At 48.0% G+C, this 22,966-nt stretch overlaps 1 long non-coding RNA gene across 1 annotated transcript; it reads right to left on the minus strand.

Moving 5' to 3' along the window:
- Positions 1 to 1,061: 1,061 nt before the first annotated feature.
- Positions 1,062 to 9,010, minus strand: LOC116216910. The gene is made up of 4 exons (XR_004160579.1): positions 8,930 to 9,010; positions 5,128 to 5,337; positions 3,021 to 3,160; positions 1,062 to 1,498 (listed from the first exon to the last, which is right to left on the minus strand). It is a non-coding gene; the product is annotated as an uncharacterized LOC116216910 (long non-coding RNA).
- Positions 9,011 to 22,966: the final 13,956 nt, after the last annotated feature.

Below are 22,966 nucleotides of genomic sequence, written 5' to 3' on the forward strand. Positions count from 1 at the left end.
GGAGGGCCCAGAAGTCACAGATTGCCTTTCTGAGGGAGGAGAGCTGAGAACTTCGAATGTCACACATTTTGTCTGGCTCCAAACCCTTCATTTATTGCAACACAATTTGTTACCTGTGGTTGGCTCTGCACACCATTGTGAGCTGTGTGCCAGGACTGGTTTAGCAGGGAATGTCCTCTCCACCTTGAACCTGAGAGGGGGAAAATCCCCTGGGAGAGGAGATGGAAGAACCACGACAGGCAGCCTTCCAGATGTCTCGGAAGCAAAATGCCCACTGAGCTCTGGGAGAAGTCCCTTCCAGCTTTGGCACGGTATGGAGTTCAGGAAACTCCTAACAAAGGCAGATGGTTCCGTGAGGGCACATTTAAGATGCAGAGATAAAGAAATGGAACTAAAGGAAAACCCAGTACCAAACCAGATATGGGTCCTTATCTCCCATGCTGCCCTAAGGCTGAGCAGATCACAATGGAGAATAGCCAGGGCTAGAGGCAAAGCAGGAGGAGTGAAGATGATCGAAGGACATTATCAATCTTCCTTGGCAAAGCTTCAGAGTACTGTCTTGAAGGAAAATTCTTTCTTGCTACCTAAGCCATTTGAGTATGACTTTTGTTCTCCTTCAGTCATTCCTGTCTGCAGCTCCCTAGTAACACCCAAACTGGGATCTCCTGAAACCTGGCTGCAAAAGTAGCATTCCTGCTCCTCAGCATCCCTTCTGGCTGCAGCATGGAGAGAGGCAAAGCAAGAGAGAAGAGCAGACACCTCCAATTTTGTTTGCCAAATCCTTTTTCAGATACTTCTGCATCAGGAAGCAAATGGCAGGGTCTCTTTCCTATTTGGACAAGAGCTCATCCTGTAGACACACAGCTGTACTCCCAGCTAACAGTCAACCACTGCAGCTGTGTGGGATGAGCCTGGGCTGGGTACTCTTCTCAATGGCCACAAATGGGCATCTTTGGAGTCTTGGAGCCATTTGCATCCCTCTGAGTCCCAGCAAACCTTCCTGATCCAAAATTCAATGTGGAATTTTCTTACAGACTTCCTTCTTGTGGGAGGGTCCTGGCCACTGATGGGACTACACAGCCCTGGGACAGGCAGGGCAGAAAGTGGCCCCAAATGAAGGCAAGCAGCATCAGGTGAGCAGCAGTTAGTGGGGCTGGAGGGAGCCAGGACACCAGAGCTAATGGCTCCGATCTTCTAAAAAAAGCCATGGGATGTTCAATGACAACAAATGGCTAAGACCTCCATTTTACATCTCTTCCAAAAAGCAGTCATGCACATTTTCACAGGAGAGCTTTTATTCTCATGCAGATAGGGTAGCCAGTGCTGTGTCCCCTCCCAAGTGCATCCGGATCGAGTCAGTCCGAGCACACAGAAGAACAACATGAAACATGTTTGACCTTCACAACTTCCCTTTACAGACCAGCAAGCTAAAACCCTGAAGGAATTTTCCTGAGCGAGTTTGTCCAAAGCAATGTTCACCACCTCATTCAATATTTGCCTGCAAAAAAAATGCCAATTATTGAGAGACAGTCCTGGCTGGGCATCAATAGGCAGCCAGGTGTGAGAAGTTGAAGAGAAATACATCTCATTAATGTGGAATTGTTTTTAGGTTAATAATCTTGCGTTAATTTTCCTTTAAAATATTGTCTTTGACCGTTAAACGCTCGCACTGTTATAAAAAGAACGTAATAAATGATCTTGAAGCAAATTCTCCTGCCAAATGTCATAATTTATTTGCATAATTAGCTCTTAATTTTAATTCAATATGCAAATCCACGCTTCCTTTAAATTGCAGCAGCCTGTTTCCCGGCCCTGGCTGCCATGAATTTATTGTGAGGCGGCTGTTTGAAGCCGCAGCTCTGCTGCCTTCTGGGGATGGCGGCGAGGGGGAGGGGGTGCCCACAGCCAACTTGATTCACTTTTTGTTTGGGTTTTGTTTTGGTTCGCTTCTTATTAAGTTGGACCCCAGCCTGCTTCAATCCCTGAGCGTCCCCCTCTTTTCCCCAACAAGTCCTATTTCCCTTTGTCTTCCTTCTGCATTCTCTCACTCTTTTCTTCTCCTCTTTGGAGAAGACAATGTTGATCCTCCATGTTTCCTGCCCCTTGCCCCCCCATGAAAGATTCTGGCTCAAGTCAACCTGGCAACTGCTCTGCTCTCCTCCCCCCTCTGCTCTCTTTCTCCAGCCCATCCTTTGTGTATGCCAGCCCCTTGCTGTATGCCTTTTAAAGATGATCCCTTCCTTCTCCTGGAGCAAAATGAGGGGCAAAGGTGCAGGTCCTTGGCTTCCTATAAGGAAGGCTCTTGGCCTTTGTCTCCCTGGAACAGAGCCTCAGTCAGACAGCTTGGAGAGCTGTCTGGGTGGCTGGGTCCTGTTCTCCTCCATCCTCCCCAGCTGACACAAGCAATGTGACTACACTTGGCATGGTGAGGATGTATGGCACTGCTCCTTGTTGCCAGCTCCAGTAGACCTGGGGCTGTGGAATACAAATCAATGGAGCTCTTTTGACACCTTGCTGCCCAGGGAAGTGGTGGGGTCACTGACCCTGGAGGTGTTCAGGAAACCTGGAGATGTGGCATTGAGGGATGTGATTAGTGGGTATGGTGTTGGTGAGTTGATGGACTAGGTGATCTTAGTGGTCTTTCCCAACTTTATTGATTCTGTGATTCTATGATTCTATGGCCATGGCTAATTGGCATGCCCCAATTTCTTTTGTGCCTGAAGAGCTTTAGATCCCGTTATTGTCCTATGGCACAAGGAGCGTAAGAAGGACGCACAGACTCCTTCCATTGCATTGTATGGCTCTGCTAGTGGAGTGGAAGAGATGGGTGGTGGAGTAATGTGAGCTTAGGGTTTAGCACACAGGTTAAGGAATTAAGCAAAAAGGACAAATTAACCTAGACAATAGGAGATCTTTTTCACTGGGAGAAGGCTTGGAGGAGATAGATATAATTAAATATTGCCTCATCAAAGTGGAGGCAGTGTGCAAGCTGCTCCCCTTTGTAACTCTATCGTGCTCACCTCCCAGGAGGACTGTCCAGGTCGGTTTTCCTCCCTCCCCCAGGAGCGGGACAGCCGGGAAGGGCTGGCAAGGCGGAGGGCTTGGGCTGGGGGCTGCAAAGAGGAGAGGGTGCTGGTGTCTCATTACATCTCTTAGATCTCTGGAGGGGAAAAGAAAAACGAAAAAAAATCCTCAAACCCAATCCACAGGCCTTTGTTAGAAACGCTGTCCGAGAAGTGATGGGAAGGAAGAAGACAGGAACAGCTCAAATTCAGTCCTTCGATAATTAAAGCTTGCAAAAGAATAAAAGGGGAGGGGAAAAAGAAAAAAAGTTTTCCCTCCTCCCACCTGCTTCCAAAACGGGGTTGCCGTAGCTTCCTGGGAACAAAGGGATGTGGTGAGAATGGGCAGTGAGGAGGCTTCTGCTTGATCCCACAAAGCCTGGGAGGGATGAACATGGCCCCGCAGATGGGAGCCCCTCAGCAAAGCCAGAGAAAAATACAGGGAAATGTGTCTTTCTATCGTGCTGCTCATCGGAGCAGGGATCTGACTTTCTGGTCCGAAGAATATTTGGCATTCATTTCTATTCCAAAACTGAGCAGAAAGAAAACAAACACCTGTATTTTCTGCTAAGCAAAACAAAGGAGGGGGAAATCCAGCCACTGCACAGCCCACAGTCCCTTCTTCATGGTCTGGCTGATCACAGTCTCTTAGAGAAATATGCAGAATAAGCATGCTTTCTTCTTTAAAAGCTGTGTCCATCTAAACATGGCCGCCTTCTCCTCCTTGCCTGTTCTGTGTTACTATTTGCTGCAGGTGAGATTTCAGCTGATTTCCAGAGTCATGGAGCACAGTGCTTTTCTTGGTGAGAAAGGATTTTTCGTAACAGGAATGCCTCTACCTGGCCAAGGAGGGGAGAGCAATCCCAAACAGAGGACTGCCAAGAGGACACTCACCCACAGTGGTTTGCCTTGGCCTCGTCACAGCCACGAGCGGGCAGGTCTGGGGCTCACCAGCCAAAGTCCTTCCTTGAGGGAACCACCAAGCTGCACCTTGAGTGAGGACCATCTGTGTGGGTAGGAGCACGTGGGCTCCCTCAGCTGGAGGAATGGGGAGGTGGGTTGGCATTGGAGATCACCAAGATTTCCAGTTCAACCACAAACACTTCCCTTCTCCAGCTGGAACATTCAGACTCTTGGCTGAGGGTTAGCAATGGGATTGATATTAGTTTCATTATTTCCAGATTTTCCCATAGCACTGATCAGTACTCATCAGTCATTCTCCTGAGCCTGTTTCATGCATCCTGGTAGGAGCCACCAACACCCAGGCATGGGGCTGTGGGCAGAGGGAGCATCACCCTGTGCTCCTTCTATGGGGATGGAGCTCTGTTAAGATAAAGATACTTAAAGTCTGTTTAAGAGCTCAAGAAACAGAAAATAAAGCAGATACAAAGAGATGACTGTAAAACAGCTGATGTCATGACTCCTGGAGGCTGGTTTTGCAAGGCCAGCATTGGCAGTTTTGCAGTTCTGCTGCAGGATGATACCCAGTGCTGACTCGCACTGGGCTGGAGACAGCAAGGCTCATTTTCTGTCCCTCCCACAGTCCTGCTGGGTGACATGGAGCACATCGCTGACATCTCTAATGGCTTCCTTCCACCTGCTCTGCCCACCAAGTTGACCCAGTTTGAGTGGAGGTGACCTTTCACCATGGACCTACCTGGGGTGGGATGTATGGCATCAGGGTCTTCAGGGCTGTTTGTGAGGGCAGCACGGGGCATGCTCCCAAAGTCTGACAGACCTGGGAGTGTTCAGTCAAGAGAAGAGCAGGCTCAGGGGAGGCCTCTACAACACCCTGAAAGGAGGTAGTAGATGGGGTAGGAGAAGATGGGGTCAGCTGCCTCTTCTCCCATGTAACAGTTATAGGACTAGAGGGTGTGTTACAGTGAAAGGAGAAAGAAGCCCCAGATCTCTTTCCCACCCTGCCTCTTCCCCAGGGGCCAGCCCAGCACAACTCAGCGCTTCCCTGGTGCTCAGTGCCCTCTGAGTCTTCGAACGGAGAGGGCTCAGGACACGAGGCCAATCAAGCAATTGGATTGCCTTAACACGCCTTAGTGCTTTATAATACCTGCCATTCTCCATGCTTCAGTCTGTTCCTGATGTTTGCCATATTTGATGGTTATACTGCTGTGCTTGCTGTGGTCTGCTCTGCCCTTCTCAGAGCGCTGCACCGAGCCCATGGTGCTGGTGGATGCTACGTCCAGGCTGGACCCCAGGCACCCCCTTAGGATGCTGGTGTGTCCCCCCCAGCTGTCCTCGGCTGCGTTCCACACAGCGCCTGTGGAAGTGTACAAAGTGTCAACCTCAGCGTAGTTTTTAACCTGGAGTGATAGCTTTACTGATTTGCCACTTTACTACTCTTGTTAATGAATTTTTAATCTTCTTAATGACATTAAACACGGAAAGTAATTAAGGAAAACAAGTTTGAAACTGCTGACTTAAACCCTTTATTCAGAACTATTTAATGTAGAATTAATTTGATTTTGCCCATTATTCAAATGAACACATTACCTTCTCGTGCATTGGCCTCTTTTTCTTTCTTTCTTTTTTTTTTTGTTGTGTGGTTTTGTTTTATTAAATATATCTTATAATACTTTGTCCTTTTGCTCAGAGTTCTCCTTCCAATGACACAGAGGGTCAGCTCTCAGCATCTCTCCTGAGTCTCGTAAAGCCACCCTGCATTGCAAGCTCAGCCGTGGCTGGGGATGGCAGCATCATGCCTGAAATGTTCAGTGGTACTACCTGTCCCATCAGGAGCCAGGCCATGCGCACCTTCAGCATGAGCTGTCCTCTGTATTTGGGAGCAGTGGAGACCCCACATGTGCCCTGATCTATCTCCAGTCACCCTGAAACCCAGCTCTGCCCCAGGCAGGTGCAGTGTTGATGCAACCAGGAGCAGACTGGACTCTACTGCCAGCTGGGGATGAAGAGGACTCTAGTCCTCATGTTCACAGGTCTCCCACCTTCATTGCTCTCAAGAAATTCCTTCTGACATGCAGTGTATCAGTAAGCCTTTTTCTCTGCAGCCACCTGCCTGGCAGAGCAGGTAATGTCAGTGGAGCTTCACAGGCTGCTCTGCTTCTGAAACAGTGAGAGTTGTCCAGATAATGTTGTGCCTGCAATTGCTGGGGAACAGAACCAAACAGGGCAATAATCCAGCAGAGGCAGAGAGAGGATCAGCTACAGACAAGTACAGCACAAACACATCCCAGACCTGAATCTGTAGGGTGTGAGGAGTATCGGAGTTGTATGTGAAAAACTCACAGTCCCTCCCCCTGAGCAGAACAGGTACTCACTGATCACTGCAGGGACAAAAACCCTCTTTACAAACGCCTAGAGCTCCCACGTGCTCCGTTCAGCATGGACCCGTATGACACATTGGCTGCAGGAGAGTGAACCCCAAACCAAAGCTCAGCATTCGGCTCTTTGTGCAGATCAGCTGGAAGCTGCCAGCCATGTTCTCTGTGAGGTTTGACTATTTTTGCATCAATTTGGTGCCCAATGGAAGTAACCACATCCTTTCCCTTGGCTCCAGTACATCACTGGATCATTCCTCAAGTTGGAATATTAAACATGCTGGCAGATTGTCATTAAAATCCTCTTGATTATGTGTTTTTGCTTCAGCAGCCAAAACTGGAGTAAAGAATGAGAGCAAACAATTTTCCTGCATGCTGGCTGTACGACTCTCCATGAGTACTGAGCTGACTTCAGCAAGACCTTTCCTACCAGAAGCAGCAGTGCTGCAGAGCACTGAGCAGGACAAGACCAGCGTGTCAGGCTGGAACAGCTCCCACCATGGTACCTGACCTCCTCATTCAAAACTGTGTTTTAATGTGACAACAGATGTCATAGTCCCTTTGGGCTTTTGCAGGCAGCAAACTGAGGCATTGGATAAATGAAATGACATGGAAAAATATCAGCTGGTGAACAGCAGAGAGCCCAGGTCCCCAGAGGAGCTGGTGACTGATGTCTCACCTTCAGCCTCTCGTGCTCTTTTACAAATGTACTGGGTGTCCCAGCATGAGCTTGGCACGTCAGCAAGTCTGAATGGATCCTACGAGGCACTCAGTGCCCTGCTTGGGGATCTTGCTGAGGCATCAGTACCCAGCTGACATCATTTCGATACCATTTTCTCAGGAAAAAACTTCCTTACATCAGGTTCAATTTGGGTGCTTCATCCTAAAGGCCAATCCCAAGCCTTTACGTTTAGTGTTAATAGAATAGGCAAAGTATTCCCACGGCATACACAGCACTTCAGTTCTTGACTAGCAGCATGCCAGGTTATGTGCCGAGTCCCTGTGTGGTGGATCTCCTTTCTATGCCATCACCATTGTGTCTGCTGTTTGCTCTGCTTCTTACAGCAGGATGGCACAAATCTAAGGGCAGCACATTGTCACTGTAATGCAAATTACTACCCTCAGCTCAGCGGCAAGAGGTAGGAAGAGATGGCCAGATCCTTCTGCAACTGAGACCGACTGCCCTTGACAAAAGGCGTGGTGATGGGTTGATGGGAGGACTGGATGATCTTAATGACCTTTTCCAAATTTAATGATTCAGTGATTCTACAGTTCTAAGTGGGGCCATTCCCAGCACCCAAGGGACTTCCCAGCACGGGGAGGTGGCAGGAGCAACAGGGGAAGATAGCACCAGGTGACAAGTCCATGGCAAGGAGAAGAAGATGAGAGATATGTGGGCAGAGATGGAGAAGTGGAAAGGAAGAAGAACAGTAGTGGAGAGAAGGGTGAGGGGAAGCAGCAGATTTCAGGGTGGCTTTCCAGGCGGCATTGGAGGGCTCTGGCCGGCACTTCATTTCCAATTTGGCATGTTTGAGAGCGTAAACCTCCCTTCAGTCTGGGCACCAATAAAAGAGGCAGCTCTGCAGAGTCTGCACTCGGCTGTGGCAAGCTGCCGACTTTCATTTCTTTTTACTACTGACTTTGTGTGTCTCTCGCCCCTTCCTCCCATTCTGGGGACTTTATGGACTGAGACGCAGCATCCTCCTTCCCCTGAGCAGGGGTTGGCTCCAGACCTGGAGTTCCAGGAAATTTCCAAGGTTGCCTCCGTGCAGCAGCAGCAAACATTGCCATCTGCAGCACCCAGCCCTGCACCAGTGGGGCCATGTCCCACTGACGCTGCCCCATTGCTGGCGTGGGGCTCCTCCACCAGCACCCCACTGCCTCCTTATAGAGAGTAGCTCTGCATCCACACTGCCCAGCCCATCTGTGAGCAATCAGTAGGATGCCCAACTGATTATGAAATCAGTTCAGATGGGACTGGGCACTGCTGGTTTTTCTGACCACTGTGCCCTGCCTATTGCCATGTTGGCTCAGGGGAGATGCTTGTTGCTATTTCGTATTTGGAGAGGAGAGGTTGTGTACACGTGAAAGAGATGGCTACGTCACATGCTGCTGATGCTGCAGACTAATTAGACAATTAACATGTTTCAAAGAGGAGAAGAACAAATGACAAAGAGTAAATGAAAGAGAAGAATGGACCTGGCTGCAAAATGTTACCCTATGTGCAACCCACAAGTTTTTCTGTATGCCAGACTGGTAGAAAGGAAACCAAACATCCCTTAAAATACAAGTCTGGATGAGAAATGTGGGTTTTTAAAGAATGGTGCCATCTTTTCAGCACTTCCTGCTTTCTTTTCCTTGTCGATGGAAGCCCAATCCCTCCCACAAGGATACTGAGATATTTGGCTTTCCCTAGTGCCCAATGTGTCCCCATATCCTGGCAACACAAAATGAAGGAAACCCATGTTGATTCCTTCTACTGTACTGAGAGCAGCTGAATGCTCACAGACAGCTACAGAGCAGAACAGGAAGCAACAGAGCATTTTTTTTCATACAGAAGTTGCACATTCTGACCTTAACATCAGACAGTTTTGCAAATCTTGGCCTCCAGCACCCCTCCTGGCTGCTTCCCCTATTCAGCAGAATGTGAGTGGGTGGACACACGATTTCTGGAACACAGGTGTCCTTTATGCCACAATCACCACACGTCTCATTGTGCCCTATGCACATTTTCTAAGGCACTCCCTACATTCCCATATCCAGATCCTCCAGCCACAGGGGTTCCTCCAGTCTGATTTTCTTGTGGCTGCATTATGGACACATTGCAGTACTGTGTATGAAATCGTGTACAGTTGCATTTTGTCCATGAGATCGTGCATTTGGGGATCAGTTCACACAAATTTTATGGCAGAATTATGAACAAATGTTGTTGAAAATGCAGGTCTTTGTTTTGTCCCCTCTACACCTGTGCTGTATGTTTATTTGCGAGTATTTTATGAAATCTGCAAGCTTCACTCTGCAGTATTCACTGTTTTGTGACTGGAGTTGTTTTTTTTTTTTAATTATTATTGTATTGTATTGTATTACATTGTATTTTACTATTTTTGCATGGGTACCAGTGAGTACATGAACAGCAGAAGAGGAGGATGAATGCACAGGGAAACCAAATATCTTGGTATTTGTGTTTGTGTTTCTTCTTCATGGGTCTTTTTTTGCCTCAAGGAGCCACTTAGGGGGCTGAAATACTGCAAGATCTAGCCTTCTCGTGGTATTCCTACCAGCCAGGGAGTGAAACACCCTGAGCAGAACAGATCTTACATTATTTCAGCTCCACAGAGTGCTCCCTGAGGCATCTGCAAGAAACATAAGCACAGCTACAAATGCACAGAAAGCGCTCGCCACACAGAGGCGAGCGCTGAACTACTTGCATGGACAGTGGGCAGAGGCTGCATCCACCCAGGGCACGCCGTGATGTGCAGGGTGTTCATCCTGCAAAGGGTCCAGCCAAGCCCAGGTGGCAAAGAGCTGAGCCCACTGCAAATGACAGGAATGAAAGGACGAGGGGTGCGGCAGCCTCTCCGTCCTTCCACCAGCACCACGGGGTGCCACTGGCCAAATGGCAAGATTGGGGCCATACAGATGCACTGCAGCCCCTTTCACCACGTGGGTGGATCTGGGCATTGATGCAGACCCAATGCCCAACCCTATTTTACTGAAGATGGTGGAGAATTTTGGCTTTTCTACAGAAAGCAAATTATTTTTCAATGGAGATGATAGATGTTTTCAAATTAACACTTCTGCCTTGTTATAATGTTGGGAAAAATGTTCCATTACCCTACTAGCTTTGCTGATCTCTAGAAACATTTAGGAAATAGAAGTTTCAGCCTACAAGAAATTCTGTTATTTATACATTAATTTTCATCATGAAGTGAAATTAAAAAATGGAGTGGGCAGGATGGGGTAGAACAGAATGTTAATTCTGAGACAAATTCAATACAGAAACATAAAAATCATGTTAAAGTTTATGTTTTGATAGCATTGAAAACACAAAATTACTTATAAATATAATGAGGAAGGCAGAAACAAATAATCCATTACATTTTGGGTCAGTTGAAATCTCTTCCAAAGTTTCAGTCAACATTTAACATTTCCACAAAATGGTTCAATTTGGAAGATTCTGCATTTTCTAGTGGAAAACTAGTACATCAAAATTCTTTTTTGATCTGCTCTCTTGATTATAGCATGCTACTAAAGAAGGATGTTTTCCGCCATAACCATTTTTTTCTAGCTGCAGGCATGTAATTTACACTTATATTTCAACTGACTAATACCGCATTAAGCATCATCTCAGGACTGGACGTTCATTATAAGAGATTGCATAACAACAATAGGAAACAGCCGCAGTGGCCAAAAAACCTGGGGCCCCACAGTGCCCACCACGGCCGCATCCTGTGCAGGGAGCAACTTGCAACCTGCAGGCTCTGCAGTTGGGCAAAAACGTTGCTTTCTAAAGAGTGAGCACTCAGCTGGAGTCCAATGGAAGAAACAGTAGGTGTTTTGGCCCTCTAATTTTCTCATTCTCTTGCTTTTTCCTTTCTTCTCTTCCCTCACTCTCTCCCCTTATCATTCCTCTCCATTTTTTTCTCCATTCCTTTGTAGCCTTGCTGTAGGTATTGCTCCATCTTCCTGTCTGCATGGCTGTGGTTCATTGTTGCTCCTGCACCCTCCCATTCCCCTGCCCCACCAGTGGACTCCCTTCCCAAGTCCTGCCTTCTCCTCCCTTTCTCCACACCAAATTTCCCCTTCCAGTGGCTGTAGGCTCCAGTGGTTCAGTGGGGACGTCATCCTAAACCCGCCCTTCTAGTGACACAGCGGGCAGCCCTGGTGTTGTCCCCACCCTGCTCGTGTGGCATTTCATCAGAAACCAGGAGACAAGTTAATCTGTTGGCTCAAAACGTAAGGAAACAATACGGGGAAGAAACGGTGAGAGGGATATTTCTCTCTGGCAAAGGGGCACAATGGGGGTGGGAAGGAGCGTGGGGGTGGGTAGGAGGAAGGAAGCTTGCTTTATTTTATTGATTTAAAAAAAACACACACATATCCCACAGGCGCCAAAAAGCACAGGGCAATGATTAATGTCCCCTCAGAAAAAGAAATTATATAGAATAAATTAAACTACTGTGGCAGCAAATTGAAAAATAAGGATGTAAATGAGGTTTGAATACTTAATATCTGAGAAGTGGAAGCGAGTCCTGGGCATGGAAAGACTGGTGGGGAATTGCCATCGACCTAAGGGGGATGCTCCCCTCTCCCAGCCCAACACCAGGAGATGGTGTTGAGAGTAGAGCTGGGGCAGCCCATGCCTGGGGATGGAAAGGTGCTACCTCCATGCTGGACTTGGTAGAAAGAAGTCCTGGCTGCAGCCCTATAGGCAAGGCTACCAGCCCAGCTCCATCAGGCTGCCCGTGGGTTCCTTCCAACTTGGGATATTCTGTGATTCTATGATTCTATCACTCTATGATTCTATGATTCTATGATTCGATTCTATGATTCTATGACTCTCTAAACTATGAATCTATGATTCTATGACTCTACAACTTCCATGCGCTATGATTCTACTCCATGCTTTCCACGCATTGTATGGTATAGCCCTCATGAATGACAGGTCTACAAAATATCAAATATTGTTGGGCCCCCATCCCTGGTGCTAAGATCCTTTTTCATTTCTTCACCCCATCCCTGAGAGAAGTCTGCTGGAACTGTTTTGAAGCCATGTTAGCTGGGAATGAGGAAGGATCCCATAGGGAAAGTGTCCTGCCACTGCTTGCTGCCCACTCAGCCAGGGCTCCAGCTCTTTCCTGCATTACAGGTACAGGTGAAAGACCCTGACCAGGGATTAAACTCTATGTTGTCACCAACATGAAATGCAAAGCACAAAAAGCTTTTCTTATGGACCATCCCTGGGTAGCAGGGTCCACTCATGGCAGGTGAGATGATAGTGAGCAGCCCCTGGGGTCTCAGCTGCAGGGTGCAGGTTGTGTTTCTGTCCTCCTGATGAGAGCAGCAATGGGTCACAAGGGAGGAAGACAGGAAGGTGCCACTCCCCACATGCTGGTCTCGACCCTTCTGATAGGTGTAGGAGTACATGGGAGGTCTCATTCTGGGTTGTGCAGGACCAGGACATCTGCTGCAGGATGGAGTCAGGTTTTGGGACATGCTTATCCAATGGTGAAGAGGTGACATGGAGAGGTGCAGAGCACCCGATGGGATTGAGAGCTGGCTCAGGGGCAGCACTCCTTCCCCTGCCCCCTTTGCTTAACCTCACGCACTGCCATCAGCCTCTCCCAATGGGAAATCAATATTCCCAAACTGCCAGGAGCTGCTCGCTTGGGCTTATCTGCTTTCCATCTGTCTGTGGTGGAGGAGAGCCCATCTTCAGACAGAGCTCTGCTGTATCTCAGGTCTCTCCATCTCTGCTCAGTCCCCTCACTCTGCATCACCTCTCACTTCTGCCAGTGTGTGTGTGTGTGTGTGTGTGTGTGTGTCCCTCTCTGTTCCCTTCTGTCTTTTTTGTTCATATATATTTAGTATTTATTTACAAGCTTGATTTTTTTCCCTCTGAGTGAAGCCAGGCATGCACAGAAATCCTTAAGATGCTATAAAGCTGCTGAGGTATAAAATGGAAAGTGCTTAGCCTGCCTGTACAGAAATATCTCACTGCGCCGCACTGGAAGCCACCGAAGCTGGGCACTGTAAATCTCATAGAGTTTAGCTTGTTTGTTTACACCATGACGACGATCTAAAGAGAAAAAAAGAGAGAGGGGAGAGGGAGAAGCTCTCGGTTCCCCTGTCAGGACGTGGTACACATTCCCTACCCAGACTGCCCAAAGGACCTCAGGAACACACCACCTCCCAGCCCATGGCACTGCCAACCAACTGGGCACAGTCTGGGCCTGGGATGAGGCAGAGCTGGCTACTGGTACCACCTGTTTGAGGACTCCTCCCTTCCCAAGGCACAACTCAGACAGTGATAAGGGGCTCCTGCTGGTGGGGCACAGCACATCTTCTTGCTTCCTATTTGTCCATCAGAACAAGACTTTTGAACATCATAGCGTAATAGAACTATTAATGTTGGAAAAGGCCACTACAATAATCTAGTCCAACTGTCATCCTGTCCCCATCATGGCAGTGCAACATCTCCATATTTCTTCAACACCTCCAGGGATGGTGACTCCACCACCTCCCTGGCCAGCCCGTTCCAATGCACTGCAGTCCTTTTATAGAGGAAATTGAGATGTGTGCTGCTCGTGTTTCTGATGGTGGAGGACCAGCAGCCAGCTTTCCTCACGTGCCAAACACTTTGGTCCCCATCTGAGCAAAAGATGGAGCCACAGTAACAGAGAACAGATCTATGAAGGAAAGGAAAGCTAAAAGTCTAAATCAGAAATTGTAAGTGCTACATAGAGTACTTCAGCAGAAAGGCACTGAGGAAAATGTGAAAGCCTGCAGTGATTGCCTGTGAAAACATCCCTCACTTAAAAAAACCCACCAGGCTGCTGAACTTCTTCTGACATCATCGATGGGGAACGCAGCCTGCAATGCTGACCTGACCTGACCCAACACACAGGGAGCTTGTTGTGCACCTGAGAGATGAATTCAGGCTTCCTGAGACCTAGACCCTTAGGATATATAATATCCTGAAGGTAAAAAAGCCTTGGAAAAAGAAGAAAAAAAAATAATCTGAGCTTCTCTCGGGTATTCATGGGTAGAAGGAGTAGGAAGGTCGGAATTCCATCCCCTCCATAGGTGGCTGCCTCACAGCTTCTTGCAGCCCAGAGCAATGGGCAGACCTTGTGAGCTGTGTGTCCCACTTGGAACGGGCAGGGGCAGCAGCACCAGCTCCAGCACCAAAAGGTATGTGCAGGGCAATTCCACTGTGCTGTCCAGACACAGCAGAAAAGAGAAAGCTTGATGTCTCCTTGGCACGCCAGTGGGTTTGCAGCTCTTTCCATGAGCACCCATCTGAAAGACATGTCCCTCCATCCCACAAAGATAAAGACCTCATGCACAGTAAGGTTGGATCAGCCTTGAAACTTCTCCTCCCTCGTCTTTTGCTGAAAATCTTTTTTTGTTTTGTTTTGTTTTGCTTTGTTTTGTTTTATTTTGTTTTTCTCTACCTTCCCAATGTCTTCCTGGCCCCTTCGCTCTGGGGGCACAGCAGGGCCCGGAGTAGGGGTATGCACAGCGCTCACAACAGGCCCGCAGACAGCTGCAGCAAAAGGGATGCTGCAATCCTAAATGCCCTGTGCGCTCTACATATTGTGGAAAAAGCTGTTGCATTCATCAATGTCAGACGCAGAGTTTGAATAAATTTGAATGCACTCAAGCGTGTTCCCTGCAGTTTTCTATAATATCACTTTCCAGTTTGAATATTTCACTTACTTTTTTTCAAATTTCTTTTTATCCACCAGTTTTTCCTCCTTTTCATCCTCTCCTTGCTCCCTCTCATCCCACCACCTTACCCTCTCTCCAGGTATTCACATTTGCAACCCAAGCAATTGGACAAGGGGTCTATACTACATGCTTTCTGTCAGAAGTGCCCTGGAGAAGGCAGGCACTTCTCACAATGCAGTGATGCCTTCCCTTTGGCCAGTTTGGATGTCTTGCCAACACAGCATGGCACCCCATGGAACACTGCGAGGAGCAGAAATAAAGTGCTTGCAATGCATCAGCACATTTACATCGTTTACATGCACCAGTACCTTACATCAACTCGTGAGGTACTCAGGAGCAGCTCCCAGTTGCCTTAGATCAGGAGTTGAGCTCTGGCTGGGGAGAGGGGACAATGTAGTCCAACAATGCCATGAGTCAGCAGTGGGGTCCCAGCCACATACTCTGCAGGTCAGAGATGGTCACTGAGGAGCAGCAGGTCTGAAAATGCTCTGCTCCTGGTGTTGTATGGTAGTGTTCCAACACAACATCAGGGCAAACAAGGTGAACCCACCTCATGCTTTCCTTCCTCTTTGCCACCAATCTGGAGCAAGCTTTTGGCCCCTTTCATCTTCCACACTTCAGTTTGTCCCCTATGTAATAGAAATTGGACATAGGAGCGGGCCGGTAGAGCAGTGAGTAATGGAAGCTGAGGGAACATGCTCAAGGGTTACTTCTACAAAGTGGTAGTACAAAGGGTGTGCTGTTTGTAACCCCACATTTGGGCTAAGTATTCTTGTGTTTTGTACACATAAGAGCAGAATGACCTCCAGCACTGCCATCCCCTGCCCAGGACCACCATGTGGCAGAGGGGCATGAGTGCACTGGGGAGCGGGCAGGAGTGGCCCCTGGGAGTGAATGAATTCTGCTGCTTGTATTGAGAATTCAATGCTCTCCCTGGTAGTGAAAACTCTATGATCTTGTGACTAACCACTTTCCCCTTTCACTGTTTTTGATTTATATCCCATTACTTCGCCTGTTTGTGCCTTGCAGACATGAATTTTTTCCCTGACATCTCCTATGCAGCAGCCACGTCAAAACCTTTGATAAAATAATAGTGGTAAGACGTTTGCATGGCTGTTTTATGTTTCCAGGGATATAGACATCAATTAAAACTCTTCATACAATCTGATCCGTCGTTATTAAAGGCATTAATACTGGCACGCCCCTCAGATTAGGGGCTGCTCACCGGGCGATGGAGGAAAGCAGGGAACATTGTCCGCATGCGTCCCCTCTCTGCTTGGCTCCTGTGCCTGCAGCACAGCCGGCATGGGCTGCCCAGGGCATCCAGTGGGAAGGGGTGGCATGGGGCAGAGGCATCCCATGCAACAGCAAAGCACCACGCTGTCCTCCCCATGCTTTTTGTATTAGCAGATCTTGAACAATGAGCACCAGCTCTGCAGCTGACACCCCCTTACGAAAGAGGCCAGAGCTGTTGAATGTATGCTCAGAGGGGTGGCCAGAGAGGGCAGCCGAGATCACAGGACAATGCCCAGTGCTGAGCGTTGGCTGGGGAAAGACCCCCTCTTTCAGCAGTATAGGTAAAATGGAGTGGGAAAGTTGAGAGAATATGTGATTTTCCCAATGCAACTTGTGCAGCATTTTCTCGTCAATGATCTCCACATGTTAAGAAGCATCTCTTAAACTGAAGGCTGCTTGGGTTACTTTGTTAAATATGCCAAACTGAAGTAAGAAATGGGCACCACAGTGGTCAGCCTGTGAGAAATGTCAGTGCCATCACAGGGTTTCGCTTGGTGAGGCAAACCAGAAGGTCTGGGTTATGCATCCAGACCCACGTGTGTCCAGCTTTTCTCATTCAACACAGCCCAAAGCAGTTCCTGCTGGAGCTGGGAACAGTTGGTGTCCCCATCTAACCTTCCCACAGTACTCATCATGGGATGAAATCTGAATTTGCAGGGAATTGGAGCCAGGACCTTTCTCTTTTCCCTCTAGCATTTCTACCACCCAGAACATGTGCTACCTCCTACTGGCACTATGTGGTCTATCCAAAGGCTCCTGTTGGTGATGATGTCTGCCCTGGTGCTTTTGGAGGACTCTGGAAACAAGGTGACATTGCTGCCTGTGCTAGAAAATCTTCCTCCACATGGTTTTCCAAATCCCCACTAAGCAACAAGATGTAGGAAATTGTGTTTAATGCCTGGAGCATTTCCCTGGGATGGGAAAAACATTGCTGGGATAAAATTGTCCCCTCCCTCGTCCAAAGCAAACCCAGGTGACCACTAATATGGGTGGCAATGGGGGCACAAATTTGTGTGCACCTCCCACATTGAGGTGTCTCTCATTGAGCACTGGTTTCCCATGTCCCCAGGGGAGCTGGGGGAAGCACGTGTCTCTCAGGCACACAGCAGCCCTGACTGGGTAACGGTGCAGAACGTAAAGTGTTGTCTATTAGGTAGGAGACTGGTTAATACAAAGAGTTGTTGGTAATAACAATGTCCTTTCAGCAGTGACAGAGACAAAGTACCTGCATGTGGCGTGTACCACTGCGTGCAGCGAGTGATGGTCGCAGGGAAGCTTTGGAGATCATTTGAATTTCACATCCAGGGAGAGTCGGCCTATCATTAAAAAACCCTAATTTCAGTGTCAGGTGGAGTTCCAGGTAATCGATCATGGTGTCAGCTGGTACAGGCTCTCCCTGCCTCCTTGCCTTGCCTCCAAGTCAGCCTTGTTTTTTTCCAATTAAACTTGTTGCTGGCATCCAGAGGGAAGTGCAGGAGTGCAGGGGGGCAGCTCACCCAGCCCCTATCATTATCTGCCAAACCCTTAAAGGGGCTGAGGGCTTCCAGCAGATGGGTATGGTTAGGGGGCAAGGGATAAGGGAAGGGGATGCTGAAAAACTGACCTTTGCTGTAGCAAGGGGAAGGAGGCAATTGTAGGAGGATTTCTGAAACATCTGGGAGAAAGCATTGTATGAGACCCTCTATGCATTACAGCTGATGCCAAGCCCCACCAGCCAGTATTGTTGCCTCCCGCATCCCCTTTGCCCCTACAGCGCATTTCAAACACGATGCCTACACAGGCATGTCCTCCATCCCAAGCTCCTCTCACCATCCACACGCCCATTTCACATCTCACACTTCACTATCTCCAGGGCCTGACTCTTGCTCTCCAGGGACAGATTCCCTATAATGGCTAGCAGAATGATCCAGGCTCTTCTCTACAGCTTCAGTTACCAGGGCAACATTTTTGGCAAGAGATTTTTTTGGTGAAAAAACAACCTCTTTTCCTCTTCCCCCATAGGTCAAATCTACATGAAGGATTGCCACCAATAGAAACATACTCCATTTTCCATCATATTTCACCCCAGTTTTAAAATTCGTATCTGTAACCAAAGCTGACTGAAAAGGCATTATACAGAGGGAGAAAAATACTTCAAAAATAATGCCAATAAAAACGTGCTTCAGACCGAAGGAATCTGTTTGAAAAAAATTAGAGTTTTTAATTCCTACACACACTGCAATTCCATTACAATCCTACTACATGGAAATTATACTGAAAAAATATATTTAAATTATACTGAAATCAAAATATTTGTGTAACATTTGCTCAGTGCTTTGGCTAGTCCCATGTGCTGCTGCGACCACTTGGTAGCTCAGGTTCACAAGCAGGAATAGAGTCACCCTTTACTGCCACTTGTACCTACCTACTATCTTTATTGATGACCTGGATGAGGGGAAGGAGTGCTGCCAAGGGAGGCAATGCAGTCACTGTCACTGGAAGTGTTCAAGAAATATGGAGATGTGGTACTAAGTAGTAAGTAATGTTGGTGGCAGGTGGATGGTTGGACTGGATAATCTTTGAGGTCTTTTCCAACCTTAATGATTTTGTGTGATTCTGTGTGAGTTCAGAACCATCTGAGGGACTATCTGAGGGACATGTTTTGTGAGGCATGGTGGGGATGGGTTGATGGATGGGGATGGTAGATGATATTAGTGGTCTTTTTCAACCTTAAGGATTCTATGATTCTATGATCAGCCATAAGCAAGGACTTCATGTTCCACATACAAAATAAAGGTCCGTCATGGACTCAAAAAGCTGAAATCAGGGTCAGAACTGTTATCCCGATAGGCAGGGCATGGATCCTGACAGAGAATGAACTCTCGCGTTATATATAATCCTAGTTGAATGATTCAGCTAGGCTGCAGTAGGGCCAAGATCAGGAGCAGGGGTCTGGAGGCAGGACTGTCCTGGTGGACTTCCCGTGCTCATGGTTTTCATGCTCAAGTAATTTCTAAAGACACAGCAAAGTAGAGAGGCTCTGAAGGTCAGTGTGGGGTGAGCCAGGCCACACAGGAAGAGTCCGGCAGGGTTGAGTGGTGGGTCTGCAGTGTGGTGCAGTCAGACACCACTTGGAGGGAAAACAGAACTGACCTTAACTACAGGTGCAGGCACAGCTGGGAACCAAGCCCTGAAGTGACAGGAGGTGGAACAACTCAGGCAAGCAGCTAGATTGCCCTATGGTGTGGGGGCACTGCCCATCTCTACTGAGCCCTTCTGATTTGTCTGGGCATTCACAGGACAGGGAAAGTTGAAACAGGTCTAATCACAGCACTGCAGAAACGCAGTCCTAGCTTCCTAGAGAGAAACTGGGCAGCAGGAAAGGCACTGATGTAACATTTAACCATAATGCTGGGCAGGGAGCCCAAACAGAACTTTGAAGTTAGCACCATTTGAGCTGGATCAAAGGTCGGTGTGATCAGGAACATCCAGCCAAGACTGGAAATCTCTCATGCAGAGAGAATTGGTGATGCTGTTGTGCCAGCACTGCAGAGGGGCAGTGCACTTGGGACAGGTAGGATTTCAGAGCTGGGCTTGGGACTGCTCGTGAGCTTGAGGTCTATCCTAGGCTCAAGTCTCATACAACTGATAGTTTTGCCCAAATGGTGACAGTCGCTTCTCAGCCTGGACAGTCAGCCCCTATTTATAACCAGGCTGACTGCAGAAGGCCTTCAGTGCTGAGTCTGGGCTCACTGCACTGAATCCGTAGTAAGTGGCCTGGGCTCTTCTGCCTGATGCCTTCAGGGCATGGCTCCATTCCTATCTGCAAGGTGTATTAGTCACTTCTTGCCACTTCTGAGCTTGCAGACCTGCAGTTGGAGCCGTTCATTTCTCACTTGGCCGTGGGTTACAGGGAATCCTAGCTGAAACCTGGTCAGGTGAGTGTGACAAGCCCAGGGCTGCTCCTCTCTGAGATACAATCCCAGCTTGCCAGGACATTTGGCAGCTGCTGCAGCTCTGCGTAGGGCTGAAGGCACTTGGATCCCACATGATGCCCAGAGGAGAAGAGAAACCAATTGCCTTTGCTTCAAGGGCAACAAGTAAAGCACAAAGGAACAATGTGCAAATTGAATGGGAGGCATTAGGAAATATCTTTGGAGAGAGCACAAGTTTCATCAGCACAGTACAGACAAAGATTGATACATCTGACTTTTTCCTCTCCTGTCTTTCTCAGCCAATCAGGCAGCTCCTCTGGCTGCCAGCTGAAGGCAAGATAGCATCCCTGATACTTTGCAGAAGAGCTACGAATGGCTTGTTGGGCTATCTCTGTCATGCAAGAGGATTCTGTTCATGTGATGGAGTGGTGGCAGTGCTGCGTTCCTCAGCTGGGGTACATAGCAAGGTGTAAGGCCACACTTCTGTCCCCACAGCTGCATGAATACAGATAGGTGTAAAAAAAGGGGATCAAAGACCGGAAGGATGACACTCATAGTCTTAGGTCAGTCTGCAGCTCAGCTGATGATCATCTGTGTGACCAAGCGTGAAGCATCTCAACTCTAGGCTTTGGTTCCCTCTCCTCATCACTGGGTCTACATTCCATCACTTAATTTGCCTGCATGGTCTCTTTGGTGCTCGAATGGCTCTTTCTATGGCCTTGCACAACACTCTGGTTCACCCATCCACACCAATGGGTGCTGCTGCACTGAAAAGACCAATGCTGGCACAGATGATGATGCAAACTGGAAGGAGGTGAGGATCTCCTAAGCTAATAGTAGCAGTGCCAAATCTCTCATCATTTGTTCATTTGTCCTTCCCTTGCCTGGCACTTTTGTTACTCTTTAAGCGGAGTTTATCATGGTGCAATGGGCTTTTTTCCAAGTTAATGTCTGTCAGCTCTAATTTGTTCAAATAACCTCTGTAGGCTCAGGGGAATTTTAAAAATAAATAAAGAAAGGTCTGCTGAAGTGGTCAGGAGGGCTCTACCTGACAGCCAGTGATAGAGATACCTCAGAGCCTGCAAGCACTGAGTCCTCTGGGAGCAAGCCAAGGGAAATGGGCTGATTAGGGGGAAGACTCTTGTACTTCAGGGACAGCTGCCAGGTGCCAGAGAGCATGGGGCTGAGCTGTAGAAACAAGGATGCTGCTAGCAGGGACATGGAAGGGAAGCATGCAGCTCTTACTTCCCTGTACCTTCCCCTTAGTCCCACAGCAGGCAGAGCATTAGGTTGATGCCTTGGCTTCAGGTGAACCCACAGGCATTACAGTCCAGATGCTGTTGTCCTTGCTTCTCTCTGAGACTCTTCTGAGACTTGCTGTGCGCTGAACTAACAATCAGGTCTCCTTGGCTGGGCTGTTTGGGTTAGGCTGGTCCTGGGTCAGGGCAAACATCTCACTCTGCTTCTGCCACTGGAGATGGTCCTTTTGCTCCACTTTGCTTCTGAAAAGGGCAAGGTCATTTTGCCAGAGTATGCCCTAGTCAGAGCTGGCAAACTACCTGAGGATGTGCATGGACTTGAGCATTCAGGAACAGTGAGGGGTAAAATATCTGTGGAAAACAGGAAGAAAAATGGGACTGGACTCTGGGGCCAAGAAAGAAAGTCAACACTTGGTGTGAATGAAGGAGAAAAGACACAAACAAGAGCAAAGGGATGGAAAGAGTAAGAAGGTCAGAGAAACGCAGTTTAATGCCAGCCTCTTGGCTCCAGCTGATGTGGGCAGACTTTGCAGGGTTATCCAACCTTCCCTAGCCAGCAAGAAGCATACCAAAATCTGTTCAGCTAAGAGCTACAGAAAACCTTACAGAATAGGAGCCAAAAGCTCTGGGAGCATTTCACTGGGGTGCCCCAGCTGGTGTTGAGTTGGGATTGCAGCAGGGGCCCAAGAGGAGATCCAGTTCCTGCTGGCTTCTTTGTTCCTGTCACTGGTGATGTGGGAGTCAGCAGCCCTTTACAAGCACAGGCTCACAGCCAGCCAAATGATGCAGCCTTGACTTGAAAGCTCTGCTCAAGTGCTTGAAGGTACGCAGTAGCCATCTCTGGCTTAGCAAGGAGAGCTCAGAGGTTGGCTTTCTTCTCCCAGCTCTGCCTCAGATATGTTATGAAAACCCACTTAAGTCACTGTGTCTTTGTTTAGCTTCTCACAGTGCAATTGTACAGTGCTCAGCTCAATGGAGGCCTTGGGGATGGGTACTGGGAAGCAAATAGTAATAATGATCCTAGTGATAGAAGTGTTGACAGTAAGGGTTGAACTGGTTGGGACTCTTCTGAACACTTCTATACCCACTGCCTTGGAAGGAAAAGTTGTCATGCAGAGTCACAGTGAAAGAACAGGAAGGGTGAGGAGTTAAAGAACAACAGGTGACTTTAACTCCTCCACTGACAGCTCTGAATTTTTTCTGTATCCTTGTGCACAAGTGCCCTGACAAGGCATTGCCTCCCAAAGCTCCTGGAGATGGTGGCGCTTCTGCTCAACTCCTGGGACTGGGCACATGAAGAGCAAAGAGACATGTTGGTTCAGTAACTCTTTTCCTAATGTGAGTATTTTGGTTTAGGGTTTGTACTGTAGACTTTTGTACAATTGCAACAACAGCAATGCTGTGATTGCAAATATGCCAGCATATTTCACATCTCTGTTTGTAAATGTAGGTAAGGGTGGTGAGACACTGGAACAGGTTGCTCAGCAAGGTTGAACACCTCCCTGGAAGCATTCAAGGCCAGGCTGGATGGGGCTTTGAGCAACCTGGTGTAGAAGGAAGTGTCCCTGCCTATAGCAGGGGAGTTGAAACTTGATGACCTAAAAGGTCCCTTCTAATCCAAACCATTCTATGATTCTATGATTTCTGGAGTATAAAAAAGTTTTATTTCACCTCAAACTTCCCATAGT

This window comes from Meleagris gallopavo, chromosome 8 (genome assembly GCF_000146605.3).
Source record: "Meleagris gallopavo isolate NT-WF06-2002-E0010 breed Aviagen turkey brand Nicholas breeding stock chromosome 8, Turkey_5.1, whole genome shotgun sequence".
Taxonomy (NCBI): Eukaryota; Metazoa; Chordata; class Aves; order Galliformes; family Phasianidae; genus Meleagris; species Meleagris gallopavo.